Consider the following 18252-nt stretch of genomic DNA (forward strand, 5'->3'; position numbering starts at 1 on the left):
TTTCCTCAAAAATTATGTTTTAGCAAGTAATTTTTTTATTTTTGCAAGGGTAACAGGAGAAATTGGACCCCAACAGTTGTTGCCCAGTTTGTCCTGAGTACGCTGGTACCTCAAATGTGGGGGTACACCACTTTTTGGGCGCACGTCGGGGCTTAGAAGGGAGGGAGCACCATTTGACTTTTTGAACGCAAGATTGGCTGGAATCAATGGTGGCACCATGTTGCGTTTGGAGACCCCTGATGTGCCTAAACAGTGGAAACCACTCAATTCTAACTTCAACACTAACCCCAACACACCCCTAACCACAACCCTAACCCCAACACACCCGTAACCCTAATTCCAACCCTAACCCTAATCCTAACCCTAATCCCAACCCTAACCACAACTGTAACCCCAACACACCCCTAACCCTATCCGTAACCCTAACCACAAGCCTAATCTTAACCCTATTTCCAACCCTAGCCCTAATTCCAACCCTAACTCTAATTCCAACCCTAACCCTAAGGCTATGTGCCCACGTTGCGGATTCGTGTGAGATTTTTCCGCATGATTTTTGAAAAATCTGCAGGTAAAAGGCACTGCGTTTTACCTGCGGATTTACAGCGGATTTCCAGTGTTTTTTTGTGCGGATTTCACCTGCGGATACCTATTGAGGAACAGGTGTAAAACGCTGCGGAATCCGCACAAAGAATTGACATGCTGCGGAAAATACAACGCAGCGTTTCTGCACGGAATTTTCCGCACCATGGGCACAGCGGATTTGGTTTTCCATAGGTGTACATGGTACTGTAAACCTGATGGAAAACTGCTACGAATTCGCAGCGGCCAATCCGCTGCAGATCCGCTGCGGATCCGCGGCCGATCCGCTGTGGATCCGCGGCCGATCCGCTGCCAAATCCGCACTGTGTGCACATGCCATAACCCTAACCCTACCCCTAGTTCTAGTTCTAACCCTAGTTCTAACCCTAGTGGAAAAAAAATATATATATTTTCTATATTTTATTATTGTCCCTACCTATGGGGGTGATAAAGGGGGGGGTTTATTTATTATTTTTTTATTTTGATCGCTGTGATAGAACCTACCACAGCGATCAAAATGTACTTTGCCAGCCGGCAGATGCGGCGGGCGCACTGCGCATGCGCCCGCCATTTTGGAAGATGGCGGCGCCCAGGGAGAAGACGGACCGACTTCGGGAGGCTCGGTAAGTATGAGGGGGTGGTGGGGGGGTGGATCGGAGCACAGGGGGGGGATCGGAGGACCGGGGGAGCGGACAGGAGCACGGGGGAGCGGACAGGAGCACGGGGGAGCGGACAGGGGGACGGAGGGGGGTACCGGAGAGAACGGAGGACTGGGGAGGAGATCGGGGGCGGTGGGGGGGGGCAGAACATGATTTCCAGCCATGGCAGATGCTATTGCAGCATCGGCCATGGCTGGATTGCAATATTTCACCATTTTCATAGGTGAAATATTGCAAATTGCTCTGATTGGCTGTTGCACTTTCAACAGCCAATCAGAGCGATCGTAGCCACGTGGGGGCAAAGCCACCCCCCCTGGGCTGAAGTACAACTCCCCCTCTCCCTGCAGATCGGGTAAAATAGGAGTTAACCCTTTCACCCGATCTGCAGGGATGCGATCATTCCATGACGCCACATAGGCGTCATGGGTCGGATTGGCACCGACTTTCATGACGCCTACGTGGCGTCAAAGGTCGGGAAGGGGTTAAGACAGACCAATGCTTTTGTAAATTTTTCCGGATGTTATCCCAGTGATGATTATTGGTTGAGATGAATCTAATAGGGGTATCTTTACCTCTTGTCCCTCCACTAGACACCAATAGCTCATTCCTCGTTGCTGCCTTAGCTCTGGAATAGCTCTTCTTCACGCATCTATTACTATAGCCCCTCTCTCTAAATCTATTTCCTAGATCTCGGGCCTGATCTTCAAATAGTGGGTCTGAGGAGCAGATTCTCCTCATACGGAGAAATTGCCCAGTGGGCACTGCTTGTATTGTGGACCTCGAATGTGCAGATCTTGCGTGCAACAGTGAGTTAACCGAGGTCTCCTTTCTAAAAACATCTGTTTGTAAAGAGCCATTGTTATGTTTTTTAATCAATATATCAAGAAAGGAGATCTCCTCCCGATGGTAGGTATAAGTAAGCCTGATGTTGAAGTCGTTGCAGTTCAAACCCGACATAAACACCCTAAGCTCATCCACTGAGCCCTGCCAGATAAACAGTACATCGTCTATATAGCGATACCATCCAAGGATCTGGGAGGCGGCGTGTGCGCCATCTGGGAAGATAGTCCTTTCCCAGAACCCCAAAAATAGGTTAGCATAAGAAGGCGCACACGCCGCCCCCATCGCAGTGCCCCTGCATTGCAGGTAGAACCGATCCTTGAAGGTAAAGAAATTATGCGTCAGGATGAACTGCAACAACTCCAACACCAGGCCCCTAACATCAGCGTCAAGGTTACTTGACTCCAGGAAGAATTGAGCAGCCATTAATCCGTCTATATGGCATATACTGGTGTACAAGGACTCAATGTCCGCGGTGACCAATAACATATCTTCCTCCAAATGGATACCATCAATGCGTTTCAGGACGTCCGTGGTGTCCCTGACATAGGAGGGCAGCGTTTCAACCTGTGGTTTAAGATAGTAATCAAGAAATTTACAGACAGGATCACACAGCCCTCCCATGCCAGAGACAATCGGACGCCCTGGCGGATTCACAGAGTCCTTGTGCACTTTAGGAAGAATATAAAAGGTAGGAACCACCGGAAACTTCACCAATAGACCATTCATGGTCTTTTTTGTGATAATCCCTCTATCGTAAGCAATTTCCAAGATGTTACTCAGCTTCGTATTATATAGCTGTAAGGGATTCTCAGAGAGGAGCAGATATGTATCTCTATCTCGTAGTTGTCTAAATACCTCTCTCTCGTATTTCTCCACCGGCCAGATAACCACATTCCCCCCCTTGTCCGCCGGTTTTATAACAACCCCTTCGAGTGTCCTCAACTCCTCTAGGGCCTTTCTCTGTGTCCACGTTAGATTATCCTTCTTTCTATAATTGTTCAACATTTTGAGATCATTCGTTACTAGTTTTGTAAAGATCTCTACCTGTGGACAGATAGACAGGGGGGGGAAAGTGGTAGATCTGGGTGATACAAATGGTGGAGAAATACCTGTAAAACATGGTTCCGATTCCGTATCGAGTTCCTCCAGGGTCTTAATTATTTCCAGATCCAATGTGCTATTCAGCTCTTCCTCAGTTGGATTCCGGAAGTGGAGTTTTTTGAGGATCAGTTTTCTCGAAAATAAATGTAGGTCTTTTAAGACTGTGAAAAAATCAAAATTATTACATGGTGCAAAGGACAATCCCAGCTCCAGAACTTCTTTCTGAATTGGAGAGATAGTGTGTGTGGATAAATTAATTACCTCCAAAGAGTTTTTAGATTTCTTTTCCCTTTGGGGGGAGGACGTGAGCTTGCGTTTATTGCCTGTTTTCCCTCCTCTTGGGGCCAGGTCCCTCACTTGATCTCTCCTTTCCCAGGTATATCTGCCATGATCGCCATTCTGAGATTTATCCTCAGCAGAAGAAATGGAAGAGAAGGATACTGATCTTGCTCGTGTGTATGATTTCTGATTTAAATTGACCTTCCTCCATCTATAAACACGATTAGTTTGTCTGTCATTTAAATCCCGTTGGTATTTCTTTGTTTTATTCTGAACAATCTCCTTCTCCCACTTCTCCAACTCTCTCTCGATATCTTTATTAAATCTACCCAATGTCTCAGAATTCAATGAAACATTTAATTGGCTCTGCACGTCATTCAACTCCGTATCCCAGAGATCTAATTTCATTTGATTTGATTTGATTTAATTAATAGCTCCATAAATCCCCTGGAGCAATTGGGCTGTGCAATATACTACATGGACATGCATATTCTAGAATACCCGATGCGTTAGAATCGGGCCACCATCTAGTAATATAATAAATGACAACCAGCATGGAAGGGCCTCAAATACATAAGGTCTGCCATATGGACTAATGAATAATCGAAAGAAAATGGAAGTCTGAGCTGAGTAAAAAAATATTTTCTTAATTTTATTACAAGATAGTTAAAACAAGGATAAATCGATACAATAAAGACAAATGCAAATAAAAATGCCACCTTCAGGTTGGGAATGTCAGAAAAAATGATCACTAAGCCAATCAATGAAAGAAGCTTCTCTCCCACGCCTGGTTCCTAGGTTAGTATTATGGCTATAATCTAATTATTGTCCTCCATACTCCATTCTATTCTTATGCACATATGATTTAGTGTTGGTGGTTTTTTGGCTAGGGATAATGGTCTTAGTATAGGATTTGGCTCAAACTGGCTCATTTTATATCGTACTGATTTGATAATTTCTTTCTGCACTGGCATATCTGTGTGTGCCACGTTTCTGCCTTTTAAACCTCATTATTGCCCGGTATAGCCCTGCTATTTGCCTCTATATACTTGATTTACATTGGATGGACATTTTCTGTTATTTTACCTGTACTTGTATTCTAACCTTACCAAGTGTGGCACTTAGGTGTCACTACCCCTGCTATTACTAATCTTTGTATGTATTTTAAGGATCATGTTATTTATAAATATTTATTATTAAACTTATCATATTTGATGACATTTTTGCTCAGTGATTCACTCTGTTCATTTTGGGGTAAAATTGTATTGATGTTGTGATAGAGCAGCAAACTTTTTTGGCTGCTTTTTTGGTTAAATTGACTCAAGTATAAGCCTAGGGTGGGAAATGCAGCAGCTACCGGTAAATGTCAAAAATAAAAATAGATACCAATAAAATTAAAATTAATTGAGACATCAGTAGGTTAAGTGTGTTTGAATATCCATATTGAATCAGGAGCCCCATATATTGCTCCATACAGTTCATGATGGGCCCCATAAGATGCTCCATACAAAATGTGCCCCATATAATGCTCCATAAAGTTTATGATGGGCCCATATGATGCTCCATATTAAAATATGCCTCATATAATGCTGCACAAAGGTTAATTATGGCCCCTTAAGATGTTCCATAGAAAATGTGCCCCATATAATGCTGCATAAAGGTTGATTATGGCCCCATAAGATGCTCCATAGAGATATTTGCCCCATACAGTTCTGGATAAAGGTTAATAAGGGCCCCATAAGATGCTCCATACAGACATTTGCCCCATATAATGCTGCACAAATGTTGATTATGACCCCATACGATGCTCCATACAGACATTTGCCCCATACAGTGCAGGATAAAGGTTAATAAGGGCCCATAAGATGCGCCATACAGACATTTGCCCCATATAATGCTACAAAAATGCTGATTATGTCCCCATAAGATGCTTCATAGAGATATTTGCCCCATATAATGCTGCACAAATGCTGACTATAGCCCCATAAGATGCTCCATAGAGATATGTGCCCCATATAATGCTGCACAAATGCTGATTAAGGCCCCATAAGATGCTCCGTAGAAACATTTGCCCCACATGCTGTTTTTGCGATTTAAAAAAACATGACATACTTACCTCTGGTCGCTCAGGCCCACAGCACTTGCAATATTCACCTGTCCCCGTTCCACTGCAGCGCATCGCTGTGTCTTCCGTGTCCTCTGCAGTGACTGTTCAGACAAAGGGTGGCGCGCACTAACCACGTCATCGCACCCTCTGACCTGAACAGTCACTGCAGAGGATGCGGAAGACACAGCGACACGCGGCGGTGGAATGGGGACAGGTGAATATTGCGCAGTGCTCACCCTACCCATTATACTCACCTGCTCCCAGCGTGGTCCCTGCTTCTTTCTTACAGATGGTCTCTGGGCGCTGACAGCTTCTTCCAACGTTGAGCGGTCACATGGTACTGCTCATTACTGTAATGAATATGCGGCTCCACCCCTATGAGAGTGGAGTCACATCCATATTCATTACTGTAATGAGCAGTACCATGTGACTGCTCAACGCTGGAAGAAGCTGTCAGTGCCCCGAGACCATCGGAAATGCAGGGACCACGCCATGAGCAGGTGAGTATGTCACAGCCATCGCTCCCCCTCCCCCGCCAACAATAACTCGTATAAGCCGAGAGGGGCACTTTCAGCCTAAAAAAATGGGCTGAAAATCTCGGCTTATACTCGATTATATACTGTACATATTATACTAAACTCCCTAAAGTGTTAATAACCCAATTATACATATAGTAAATATTAAAACCCAAGATAATATGACAAACAAAAAAGTAAAAAGATGGATTGATATAACAATATGTAAGAAATATATAGATACACACATGTACTGTATATATGCACATATATATATATATATATATATATATATATATATATATATATATATATATATATATATATATATATATATATATACAGTTGTGGCCAAAAGTATTGACACCCCTGCAATTCTGTCAGATAATACTCAGTTCCTTCCTGAAAATGATTGCAATCACAAATTCTTTGGTATTATTATCTTCATTTAATTTGTCTTAAATATAAAACACAAAAAGAATTGTCCTAAAGCCAAATTGGATATAATTCCACACCAAACATAAAAAGGGGGTGGACAAAAGTATTGGCACTGTTTGAAAAATCATGTGATGCTTCTCTAATTTGTGTAGTTAACAGCACCTGTAACTTACCTGTGGCACCTAACTGGTGTTGGCAATAACTAAATCACACTTGCAGCCAGTTGACATGGTTTAAAGTTGACTCAACCTCTGTCCTGTGCCCTTGTGTGTACCACATTGGGCATGGAGAAAAGAAAGAAGACCAAAGAACTGTCTGAGGACTTGAGAAACCAAATTGTGAGGAAGCATGAGCAATCTCAAGGCTACAAGTCCATCTCCAAAGACCTGAATGTTCCTGTGTGTACCGTGTGCAGAGTCATCAAGAAGTTTAAAGCCCATGGCACTGTGGCTAACCTCCCTAGATGTGGACGGAAAAGAAAAATTGACAAGAGATTTCAACGCAAGATTGTGCGGATGTTGGATAAAGAACCTTGACTAACATCCAAACAAGTTCAAGCTGCCCTGCAGTCCGAGGGTACAACAGTGTCTACCCGTACTATCTGTTGGTATCTGAATGAAAAGGGACTGTATGGTAGGAGACTCAGGAAGACCCCACTTCTTACTCCGACACATAAAAAAGCCAGGCTGGAGTTTGCCAAAACTTACCTGAAAAAGCCTAAAACGTTTTGGAAGAATGTTCTCTGGTCAGATGAGACAAAAGTAGAGCTTTTTTGGCAAAGGCATCAACATAGAGTTTACAGGAGAAAAAAAGGCATTCAAAGAAAAGAACACGGTCCCTACAGTCAAACATGGCGGAGGTTCCCTGAAGTTTTAGGGTTGCTTTGCTGCCTCTGGCACTGGACTGCTTGACCGTGTGCATGGCATTATGAAGTCTGAAGACTACCAATAAATTTTGCAGCATAATGTAGGGCCCAGTGTGAGAAAGCTGGGTCTCCCTCAGAAGTCATGGGTCTTCCAGCAGGACAATGACCCAAAACACACTTCAAAAAGCACTAGAAAATGGTTTGAGAGAAAGCACTGGAGACTTCTAAGGTGGCCAGCAATGAGTCCAGACCTGAATCCCATAGAACAGCTGTGGAGAGATCTAAAAATGGCAGTTTGGAGAAGGCACCCTTCAAATATCAGGGACCTGGAGCATTTTGCCAAAGAAGAATGGTTTAAAATTCCAGCAGAGCATTGTAAGAAACTCATTGATGGTTACTGGAAGCGGTTGGTTGCAGTTATTTTGGCTAAAGGTTGTGCAACCAAGTGTTAGGCTGAGGGTGCCAATACTTTTGTCTGGCCCATTTTTGGAGTTTTGTGTGAAATGATCAATGTTTTGCTTTTTGCTTCATTCTCTTTTGTGTTTTTTCATTTAAGACAAATTAAATGAAGATAATAATACAAAAGAATTTGTGTTTGCAATCATTTTCAGGAAGAAACTGAGTATTATCTGACAGAATTGCAGGTGTGTCAATACTTTTGGCCACAACTGTATATATGTGATACACACAGTACAAACAGTAAACACCTCCGGCTCCAACTTTCTTCATAACTTGAGAATGATCCATCCACACACCCAGCAGACTGAATCAGGGAAGATAAATTGCAACAAGGCCTGAACATATAATAAAAACGTGAGAGTTAATAACAAAAAACGTAAATATTTAAAACAACAGGCAAACACACAAAAATCAAGAATCACAGAAATAGGACAAAACTAAAGACCACATTGAGGCTCTGAGGACGAATACAATCAATACGAAAAATCCATTGAACCTCCAGTTGGCTAAGTCTCTTTTCAATATCTCCTCCGCGTTTATCCATCAGGATATGGTCAATCCCCCATACTCATAATAGATTATTATTACATCCATGTACCTCCTTGAAGTGCCTGGGGATGGGCTTCAAGAATTCATCCGCCGATGAGTCCAAGGCCCCTTTGATGTTACGGACGTTTTCTCTGACTCTTACACGTAATTGTCATGATGTCAGACCAACATAAATCAAGCGCCGCAAGGGCACGTGGCATAATATATTACACCCTCTGTAGAGCAAATAATATGTTGTGTAATACGGAATTCTTTAGAGCCATCGCTAGATAGAAAGTTGAAACAACGTTCAAGATTGGCACAAGCAGCACAATTTCTACATGGGAAAAACCCCCATCTAGGGCCTTTGGACCCAAAAGCACAATGGATATTGGTAATGCGGACGATATGATGTATCTGGACTTTGCAAAGGCATTTGTTATCGTACCACATAACAGCCTTATACTCAAGCTATAGAAGCAAGGAATTTTCTGTTTTTGTGTTTTCATTCTTTGCTCCCCTTCTTCCCAACTATTTTATTTTCCAGTTATTATGGCCATTTGAGGGCTTGTTTTATGTGGGGCGAGTGGCATATTTGAATGGCAACATTGATTTTATCATATAGTGCTCTGAAAAATGGGAAAAAAATTCCAAGTGCGGTGAAATTGCAAAAAAAAGTGCAATTCCATAATTTTGTAGAGTAAATTTTTTAAAGTAATTACGAGCTTGCAGGTACCAAACATATATAGGTTCTTTTTATTTAAGTGGTAAAACAAAATTCCAAAGTTTGAAACCCATAGCATCTCAATTGTTTGGGATTTAGGGCTGTTGAGGACTTATTTTTTGCCCACTGAGCTGATGTTTTATTTATACCATTTTGGCATGCATACGATGTTTTGATTGCCTGTTATGGCATTTTATTGTAAGGAGAAAGAAACTCCAAGCGAATGTGACACTAATCACCTTAGGATTTTTTGAATACAAAAAATATTTTTCTCCCTTCTGTCTCTAACATTCTATGATTCTATGATTGTACATTAGCTAAATACATGTACCGGAAACTGCACTAATCACATATCTCACTGCCATTTTTCTATCTATTTATTGTATATATATATTTATTCTATTCTGATGGGTCACATTGGATGGCACATGCATGGTCCATGTGCCGTGAGATTTTATTCTTACATTGGTGAGTCTCAGCTGTTTTACACAGCCATGCACAGCATGCTGTCATTTTTTCCTCACCCCAAATCTAGGTGAGGAAAAACTCACATATGAACATTGCCTAATTGAATAACATTGTTGCTAGGGCAATGCCATTTTTTTTCACAATGCACTCGCTGATTTTATACGCAGATATGAGCTAACCCTAAGGAATAGTGATGAGCGAATATACTCGTTACTCGAGATTTCCTGAGCACACTCGGGTGACCTCCGAGTATTTTTTAGTGCTCGGAGATTTAGTTTTCATCACCGCAGCTGGATGATTTACAGCTATTAGCCTACTTGATTACATGAGGGGATTCCCTAGCAACCAGGCAACCCCCACATGTACTTAGCCTGGCTAATAGCTGTAAATCATTCAGCTGCGGTGATGAAAACTAAATCTCCGAGCACTAAAAAATACTCGGAGGACACCCGAGCGTGCTCAGGAAATCTCGAGTAACAAGTATATTCGCTCATCACTACTAAGGAACACTATATGTATAAGTGGTGTATTTAACTATGGATAGAAAAAGGACTAAGATGAAAGGAGAAATTAGAGTGCAACACAGGTGAAAAAAAGAAAACAGAAGAAGGAGGAAAATAAAAAGATTGGAGAAATTTGTGAGGTGCAATAATCAGCACCAGTGGAGTCTTAAATCAGTCATAGTCTGAAATTTGCAACACCTCTAACACTTTTGCAAAAGCTGTTTCTTTAAGGACCTAGTCAGAGATAAATGTACTTTAAGGAGCCAATATATTGGAAACCCCCAAAAGTGATACCATCTTTAAGAAGATATGTGATGTGCAGCATCTGAAACAACAGATACTGGAAGCCTGTGCTAACATTTCTTCTGCGGTGCTGCTATCAGTGTGTCAAGAGTGGAAGAAGAGGGTTGTATTGACAATCCAACACAATGGGCAGCACTTTGAACACATTATGTAAGTGGTCATAAACTTGTAAATAACTCATGAAAGAATAATGTTACACTAAAACCAAGCACACCATTGTTTTTCTTGTGAAATTCTCAATAAGAGAATTCTCAATAAAACAAAATAAGTTTGATGTGTCACATGACCCTCTTCTCAGTCAGAAAATTAAAGTTGGATCCGAAATGGCCAACTTCAAAATGGCTGCCATGGTCACTATCCATCTTGAAAAGTTTTCCCCCTCTCATATACTAATGTGCCACAAACAGGAAGTTGATATCACCAACCATTTACATTTCATTTAGGTGTATCCATATAAATGGCCCACCCTGTAGATTTCCACTAGTTCATCAAGTAATTCAGGCCATTCCACTTGTTTGGCAAAAGAAGCAGTAAGTAGCATATTGATTTACCTTTTATCAAAGGCAATTTCCTTGAGGATGGTAAGCTGTTGTTAGATTTTTGCACTCATGAATTGGCAAAGTTCACAAAATAGTTGAGACTCGAGGGCTGGTCCAAAATCTGTGAGGACAGCTTCTGGACATCCATAGTGTTTCACATACTCATGGTAAAACATGATAGCAGTCGTACGGGAGGTGAGATCTTTGACAGGTATAGCAGCAACCCATTTGGAATAGTGATCCAACATGGTAAGAACATAAGTGTAGCCTGAACAAGAAGGAGCAAGTGTCACATGCTACTAGCTCATTTGGATTGTGAGCACGGATAGGATGTAGGGGCGCTCTTGCATCTTTCTTTCCTGCTTTAGTCAGATTGCAAGCTGGACAATCGCTACACCAATTTTGGATATCTCCTCGCACTCCAATCCAGTAGAAGCATTGATGGATGGTAGCTTCTGTTTTGTACACACCAAAGTGTCTAGATTGATCATGATAAGCATCAAGGATTATTTTAGCCTCTTGCCTTGGAATGAGAATCTGATGCAGTCTCTCACCTGAGACAGGGTCCAGGGTATTTCGCAGGACTAACCCTTTTTGGAGGAAGAGATATTTGCATTGTCTCCACGGATGTTTTTGTTCAATGTCAGGAAGTGAACTGCGAAGCTGAACTGGAATTCTTCAAGAAGTTAGAAAGTCATGGATTTCTCCAAGGACACAACTCTCACTTTGAATGGTTTTCCACATGGAAGAGTCCTGGAGGGGTTCAGATTTCCTCTGTGAGGTTACATCAGTCTCAGTGGTAGCAGAGGTGGTATTCTGCTGAGCAAAACTGTTATAAAAATGAGGCATTTCCACCTCTTCCCAGGTGTCATCTTGGGGAGGTTCTTCGGCATAGTGAGTCTGCATTGACATTGGTTTTCCCACTTCTGTATTTGATGGTAAAGCAGTAATTTGCAAGTCTGGAAGCCCATCTTTATTCTAAAGCACCTAGTGGGGCAGTATTCAAATGTGCTAGAGGATTATTGTCCATAAACGGTAAATGGTGTGGCCACTAATTAATCCTTAAATTTCTCCATCACAGCCCACACCAGAGTTAAGAGCTCCAACTTGAATGAACTATAGTTGTTTTCATTCTTTTCAGCACATCGTAGGCTTCGGCTGACATATGCTATGACACACACTTTGCTGTTTTGAGCTTGAGATAATACTGCACCAAGACCTTGGAATCTGGAATCCGTATAAAGTTCGAACGGTTGGCTGTAATTAGGATACGCCAGGATTGGGGGTTGAATCAGCAATGACTTCAGCATCTGGAATGCTGTTTCTTGTCTTTCAGACCAGTCAATAGCAAGTCTTTGATTACAGTTCTTCTTGGGGCTTCTGCATAAGAGTTCTGTCAATGGTTCAGCTACTTGCGCAAAGTGGGGAATGAAGAGGCGATAATAGTGGGCAAAACCCAGAAAACTTCTGACTTCTTTTATAGTTGTTAGAGTTGGCTAATTCTGTACAGCAGCAAGGTTTTCAGGATCAGGCTGTATTCCTTCAGCACTAACTGCATGGCCCAGGCAGCAGACTCTTGGCTTTAAAAGGTAACAACTTGAAGGACCAGCTACAGAAGTATTTTCCTGGCCATCTACAGACAAGACCAGTGTATACCAGATTCTCAACAAACTCAAGGAGGAGTTTGAGCTACAGTCATCAACAAAGAACACCAAGAAAACCCTATATTCTGTATATGGGAATAAATAAAGGTAAAACTCAATGCACAATATTACAGACCCCCAACCCCTACAGGTTTGATAAAGCAAGAAAAAAGGGGAGGAAAAGAGTATCTTATGCCAAGTAAATAAATTTATTCATAAATAACAATAAATATTTTTAAATGTTTTACAGACTAGCACTGCCGAAGCAGGAATAGGGGAATCCAAAATGAATATATTATTAACCAGTAGTAAAGGCATGCGATTGCAATAGCCAATTTGTACATGTATAATTAGCATAAATTCAAAACGTAAGAATGCTCAAATTATACATCAGTCACACGAATCAAAGGCTAATTTAGACCAAAAGGGGTTATTCTTATGCAAAAATCCATTCAAGTAAAAATGTGAAACTAAGTACATATGTGAAGGTAAAGTGCCATCAGTGCCAAACCAAACTATTTGCATATTATTATTATTATACATTTTTTATAGCGCCATTTATTCCATGGCGCAAGGTAATAATAATAGGGTATGTACAGTGGTATATAGATGTATGGGAATAAAGTGCTAACAGTGCAAGGGCCACAGTGGGCATCAAGTGCACAAAGTACAGAGGTAATGCACAAGCAATTACTTACTGGCAATGTTTATTAGTGAGGCCCCCAACCTGTCACCCCCACACGTGTTTCGAAGTATTTTCATCAAGAGGCATGTCACCAGCAGAGGTCAGGCTTCATTTTTATGAGCGACAACAGAAACCAAGTGAGACTCTTAGAGACTATGCTTTGGCCCTTCAGACTGCTTTAAGGGCCCTGCGCCAAGTGGATACTCTAGCCCCTGCAGAGGCTGAGCATATGATTCTGGACAGATCAATAGAGGGTGAGGACTCTAGGGTATTTGTTAGAGCTAGAGAAACTCCAAAGGTGAATCCACTGGACCGCGACAGGACGAGTAGACCTGGTAGACCACCCCCTATACAGGGAGCGTTAGGAGCAGGCCCAGGGGAGACTACTGCTACGGCAGCTGGTACCCAAGTAAGGAGAATAGGAATCACAGAGGGAGGCAGGAGGAATAGGTGGGAAGAATGACAAGGCAGGGACACAGGAAACACGGGCAGGACTGAGACACAGGCTGTCTCGGTAAAGACACGGAAGCCCGGGGGAAGGAGAGAAACAAACTGGCAGACAAGGCAGAGACACAGGAATACGGATGAGGGGACGACACTAGCAGACTGGCACAGCAGAGACACAGGAACACTGACGAGTTGGAGACACAGGTAGACTGGGGCCACAAGAAAGCAAAGAGAAGGAAAATGGTAAGGGCACTAGATAAATAGCTAAGGTCAGTCAGAAAGAGAGACAAGCTGTAGAGAGAGACCGCCGGGAGACGTGGGGGCCAGAGTCACTTGCAAATAACAAATGATAGTCAGGTACAGCCAGGAGGAAGAGGTGGGCTGATAAGCAGAGCGGCAGCATACCTTCCTGGTCAGGGTCCTCCAGGAGTATAGAGCGGAGCGGAAGAAGCGACTGAGATCAGTGAGAGCAGTGTGCGCGTTCGCTGCCGAACCCAGTGCGTGCATGCACCCAACGGGAGAAAGAAGCCGGCCACGCGAGCAGAGAAGCAGATGCCAGAAGAAGAACAGGAGTGCGCCAGGACTCTGTGGAGCAGTAAGCATAACGGGGCACAAAGGATAGCGGCGGTGGCGGCGGCGTGACACTATTACAGAGCCAACTCCATATTCTTGATGCTCAGAACCCTGGAACATCTTTTTCTGAGTTAAAGCCTCAAGCCTTACATGTTTTAGATACTGACTCACCTTATGGGGGATCCCCTACAGTACCCCCACTGTTTCATGTTTTATCCATTCCAGCTTTCCAGGCAGCACAATACTCAGGTGCCATTACTACTACTTCACTACACGAACGAGTAGATGCAATGTCCAGACTCCAGATACTGGAACACTACACTGATACCCCACATGTGGTCAGAAACTTCCATATTGACAAATGGCAGGCTTGGAAGGGAAGGAGAACTATTTGAATTTTTGAACATAAAATTATCTGAAATAGATAGTGGATGCCATGATGCATTTGCAGGGCCACTAAGGTGCCTAAATAGTACAAATCACCAACCATCAAGTGACCCCATTTTGTAAACTACACCCCTCAAGGATTTTATCCTGGGTATACTGAGCATTTTGAACCCACAAGTACTACACAGAATTTAATAACATTAAGTCGTCATATTGAAAATATTCATTTTGTTCATAAAAATGTTGCTTTATTACCAAATTTTACACTTTTGCAAGAGGAAATAAAAAAATATGGATCCCACAGTTTGTTACCCACTTTCTTCTGAGCATGATGATATGTCACATGTAGTCAAAAAGCACTGTTTTGAAACATGGCAGGGAAGGGAACCCCTTTACCCACAAGGGTGGTTTGCACGTTAATGTCCGGGCCAATTTTTACAATTCTGACCACTGTCCCTTTATGAGGTTATAACTCTGGAACGCTTACATGGATCCTGGTGATTCTGACAACGTTTTCTCGTGACATATTGTACTTCATGTTATTGGTAAAATTTCCTTGACATTACTTGAGTTTATTTGTGAAAAAAATGGAAATTTGCTGAAATTTTTGAAAATTTCTCAATTTTCCAACTTTGAATTTTCATGCCCTTAAATAACAAAGATATGTCACACAAAATACTTAATAAGTAACATTTCCCACATGACTACTTTACATCAGCACAATTTTGGAACCAAATTTTTTTTGTTAGGGAGTTATAAGGGTTAAAAGTTGACCAGCATTTTCTCATTTTTACAACACCATTTTTTTTAGGGACTTTTATTTTTAGGGACCACATCACATTTGAAGTAACTTTGAGGGGTCTATATGATAGAAAATACCCAAGTGTGACATCATTCTAAAAACTGCACCCCTCACGGTGCTCAAAACCAAATTCAAAAAGTTTATTAACCCTTCAGGTGTTTCACAGGAATTTTTGGAATGTTAAAAAAAATGAACATTTAACTTTTTTTCACAAAAAATTTCTTCAGATCCAATTTGTTTTATTTTACCAAGGGTAACAGGAGAAAATGGACCACAAAAGTTGTTGCACAATTTGTCCTGAGTACGCCGATACCCCATGTGTGGGGGTATACCACTGTTTGGGCTCATGGCAGAGCTCGGAAAGGGAAGGAGTGCCATTTAACTTTTCATTGCAAATTTGGCTGGAATTGAGATAGGATGCCATGTCGTGTTTGGAGAGCCCCTCTTGTGCCTAAACAGTGGGAACACCCCAAAAGTGACACGATTTTGGAAAGTAGACCCCCTAAGGAACTTATCTAGATGTGTGGTGAGCACTTTGAAACCCCCAAGTGCTTCACAGACGTTTAAAATGTAGAGCAGTAAAAATAAAAAAATCTTACTTTTTTCACAAAAATGATTTTTTGCCTCCAATTTTTCATTTTTCCAAGGGTAACAGGAGAAATTGGACCCCAAAAGTTGTTGTGCAATTTGTCCTGAGTATGCTGATACCCCATATGTGGGGGTATACCACTGTTTGGGCGCATGGCAGAGCTTGGAAGGGAAGGAGCGCCATTTGACTTTTCATTGCAAAATTGGCTGGAATTGAGATAGGATGCCATGTCGCGTTTGGAGAGCCCCTGCTGTGCCTAAACAGTGGAAACCCCCAAAAGTGACACAATTTTGGAATTTGACCCCCTAAGGTACTTATCTAGATGTGTGGTGAGCACTTTGAACCCCCAAGTGCTTCACAGAAGTTTATAATGTAGAGCCGTAAAAATAAAAAATCATATTTTTTCACAGAAATGATCTTTTCACCTCCAATTTTTTTATTTTCACAAGGGTAGCAGGAGAAAGTGGACCACAAATGTTTTGGAATGCAGACTTTGATGGAATGGTCTGCAGGCCTCACATTGCATTTCCAGAGCCCCTGATGTACCTAAACAGTAGAAACCCCCCACAAGTGACCCCATATTGGAAACTAGACCCCCAACGAACCTATCTAGATGTGTCATGAGAACTTTGAACCCCCAAGTGTTTCACTAAAGTTTAAAACGCAGAGCTGTGAAAATAGAAAATCTTTTTTTTCTACAAAAATGATTTTTTTTGCCCCCAGTTTTGTATTTTTCCAAGGGTAACAGAAGAAATTGAACCGGAAGAGTTGTTGTCCAATTTGTCCTGAGTACGCTGATACCCCATATATGGGGATAAACCACTGTTTGGGTGCATGGCAGAGCTCGGAAGGGAAGGAGCACCATTTTACTTTTTCAACGCAGAATTGTATGGATTGAGATCGGACGTCATATTGTGTTTGCAGAGCCCCTGGTGTGCCTAAACAGTGAAAACCTCCCAATTCTAACCCCAAGCCTAACCTGTTGTGAATTCTGCTCTTGGGCTCCCTCCGGTGGTTGTAAGTGGTAGCGCTGCTGTCTCTGAATCGCAGCATTTATCAGGTGTGTTCACTTTTTGCAATTTTGACTAGGCTATTTAGTCTTGCTTCACCCTTTAGTCAGTGCCAGTTGTCCATTGTTCGTGGAGGATTCACATCCCTGCCTGGTCTCTGCTGCTTTGCAGTTCATTTCAACAAAGATAAGTTCTGGCCTTGATTTTTGCTGTCCACATGCTGTGGCCTTATTGTTCAGTTCTTTTCCATGTTTTTGTCTTGTCCAGCTTGGTCTGTATAAGGATTTGTTTAGCCAAGCTGGTATCTCTGGAGATGCAGATATACCCTCCATATCTTTAGTTAGCTGTGGAGATTTTGTATTTTCTGTGGTGGATATTTTCTAGTGTTTTAATACTGACCGCATAGTACTCTGTCCTATCCTTTCTATTTAGCTAGAAGTGGCCTCCTTTGCTAAATTCTCATTTCAGTCTGTGTATGTTTTTTCCCTCTCCTCTCACAGTCAATATTTGTGGGGGGCTGTCTATCCTTTGGGGATTTTCTCTGAGGCAAGATAGTTTTCCCTTTTGTATCTCTAGGGGTAATTAGTCCTCCGGCTGTGTTGAGATGTCTAGGGAGCGCAAGGTACATTCCACGGCTACTTCTAGTTGCGGTGTTAAGTTCAGGGTCTGCGGTCAGTACAGGTACCACCTTCTCCAGAGTACGTCTCATGCTGCTCTTAGGCCACCAGATCATAACAGTACAACTGGCCAACAATGAGTTAACCGCATCTCAGAAGAAGGGAAGGAAAGTGCTGAGCCATTTTTTTTCTGTAGTCTGTTGTGTTTTTTTTTTTTCTTCCCTCTTTACCTCTGGGTGGCTCAGGAGTTCGGCGCTGGTATGGATGTTCAGGGATTGGCTTCTCGTGTGGATCAACTTGCTGCTAGAGTACAGGGTATTTCCGATTATATCGTTCAGACTCCGGTTTTAGAGACTAGAATTCCAACTCCTGATTTGTTTTTTGGGGAAAGGTCCAAATTTCTGAGCTTTAAAAATAACTGTAAACTGTTTTTTGCTCTGAAACCCCGTTCCTCTGGTGATCCCATCCAGCAGGTTAAAATTGTTATATCTCTGCTGCGTGGTGACCCTCAGGATTGGGCATTTGCCCTGGAACCTGGGAATCCGGCGTTGCTTAATATAGACACCTTTTTTCAGGCGCTTGGGTTATT

The sequence above is a fragment of the Ranitomeya variabilis genome, chromosome 3 (genome assembly GCF_051348905.1).
Source record: "Ranitomeya variabilis isolate aRanVar5 chromosome 3, aRanVar5.hap1, whole genome shotgun sequence".
Lineage (NCBI taxonomy): Eukaryota > Metazoa > Chordata > Amphibia > Anura > Dendrobatidae > Ranitomeya > Ranitomeya variabilis.